Here is a 2,500-nt window from a genome sequence, read left to right as displayed (position 1 = left end):
CAGCCAACCATCATATCCAGCTGGGCTCGACGGTTGGCGCCATCAAATTCATCAACAGTAACTCTCGAAGCCGCATAACTGGGAGTAGAGGCTAGGAGGCCACACGATCTGAGTGTATCCGTAGATAGCATGAAGCAATAGCAGAGGAAGATGTCCAACGCACATGCATGGTGATGATAGGAAAGTCTAAAATATCTGCCAAACATCATGCTCATGGACGTACAACTACACTGGGCATACCCAGGGACGTACAACTACACTGAGCATAATCAGGAACTTACAACTACTCTGGGCATACCCAGGAACAAAAAACCAATCTAAAATAGGCCCCAAAATGTCAAATTAATAAAGCCAGAATAAGAGATAAAATCGAGCTAGGCAGAGGCTAGTAAGCATGAGAGATCCTCAGTAAGCAAGTAGTACAATAGTATCAACTCAACCCCTCCACAATCCATACAGTCAAAAGAGCTCTAACAGATGTAAAATAAAGCCATGCAATAAAATCTAGAGACTCAAGGCACGATGAATATGAATAATAATCTTTCTGATGATAGCATCAATATCTGGACGTTCAGCTTCAAAGATTGCTCGGTTCCGGGCCCCCCATAAGTGGTACAAGACTGCAGCCACTCCTGCCTGACATCTCCTCTTGTTCATCGTTGTGCCCCTGTAAAACCTGCGCATAAATCATAACAAACCCATCAAAAACTAACCTGATATTGAATACCCAGCCAGTCCCACAATCGGGCCCAGATCCGTCTTGAAACCGTACACTCGAAGAATAAGTGTTGCGCATCTTCAGTATGAGTTCCGCAAAACGCACAAGATTTGTCAGGGATATATGGTTGCCGATCTTTGGTTAAGCATTTACCATGGGCAATAAGCCAAAAAATAATTCTGTGTTTGGGAAGGATGTATGGTCTCCACACAATGGGCTTCCAAGGCCACCTTACCTGGCCTGTAAAGAAGCTGTTGTACAACTGAACTAACCCATCTTTTTTGCCAAACCATATCTCCAACTGAGCAGCCGCCCCATCCCAGTTACCAAACTTAAGGGCCAATTCATCCCGGATCTCCACTAGTTTCTTAATTAGGCTGGTATCATCTTTCCTGATTGTCCAATCCATGACATTATCCCAATAGTAGTGGTTAATCCATTTTACCCACAGAGAATCTTTTTTCTTATGTATATCCCAAAGCGTCTTTGCAAGCAACGTCTTATTCCAGATTCTCAGATCTCTAAGCCCCAACCCACCATCATTAATAGGAGAACAAACTTTACACCAAGCGATAGGTGGGTGCTTGCTAGACCACATAAAGCTTCTACATGTCTTTTCAATCTTGTCTATTACCCCACAAGAGATAGGCAAGATAGAAAGCAAAAACATTCCACACCCTGTACAACCGATCGGATCAGTTCCAACTTGCCTGCATAGGAAAGGGTATATCTGGGCCAAGCAGTCACTTTCTTGGCGGTGTTGTCCACCAACCCACTGTAGTCTCTCTCTGTCAATCGCCATGCTGCCAATGGGATTCCCAAGTAACGGAAGGGAAAGGAACCCTCTTGGTATCCACTCATCCTAATAATGTCCCTTCTAATTGGCTCCTTAACTGTTGCCAAGAAGATATTGGACTTCAAGGCATTTGCCCGGAGGCCAGCTGTTTTCCCAAACTTGTCCACACAGTCCAAAACAATTTTTACGCTCTGAGTTTCCCCCTTAGCCAAGATTAATAAATCATCAGCATAAACAAGATGAGTAATACTCAATACCTCACATCTAGCGTGGAATTGGAAGTCTGGCAGCCTAGATGCTTGCAATAGGGATCTCGAAAGCATTTCCATGCAAATGACAAAGAGAAGGGGGGAGAGGGGGTCACCCTGACGCAGGCCCCTCGCGCCCTTAAAGAATCCGTATAGTTGGCCCCCAAATGAAATAAAGAACGATGTCGAACAAACACACTCCATATCCAAGAAACAAATACAGGAGGAAAGTTAAGTAGACGAAGAGAATCTCGTAAAAATTCCCAATGAACTATATCATAGGCTTTTTGTAGATCAATCTTAAGAATACAACGGGGAGAGCCCCTTTTCCTCGCACAGTGTTTCAACATTTCCTGGGCCAGATGAATATTTTCCACTATAGAACGCCCAGGAATAAAGGCTGCCTGCGTCGGGCTTATCAGAGGCTCAATCACTCTTCCAAGTCTAGAAACCAAGATCTTTGAAATAATCTTATACAATACAGTACAACACGAAATAGGCCGAAAATCAGAGACAGAAGTATCATGATCGGTCTTAGGGACAAGAGCCATAGACACATGGTTCCATTGTTTTAAAAGTTTCCCACTCCTGAAAAATTCCGAAACCGCAGCGATGACATCCCCACCAACAGTGCCCCAAGCTTTCTTAAAGAACGCAGCACCAAAGCCATCAAGCCCCGGGGCTTTATCATCTTCAATGTTGCCCAAAGCACCTCTGATTTCATCCACACTGACCACC

Source organism: Henckelia pumila, unplaced genomic scaffold (assembly GCF_033568475.1).
Source record: "Henckelia pumila isolate YLH828 unplaced genomic scaffold, ASM3356847v2 CTG_111:::fragment_3, whole genome shotgun sequence".
In the NCBI taxonomy this organism is placed as follows: Eukaryota; Viridiplantae; Streptophyta; class Magnoliopsida; order Lamiales; family Gesneriaceae; genus Henckelia; species Henckelia pumila.
This window is presented reverse-complemented; position numbering follows the sequence as displayed.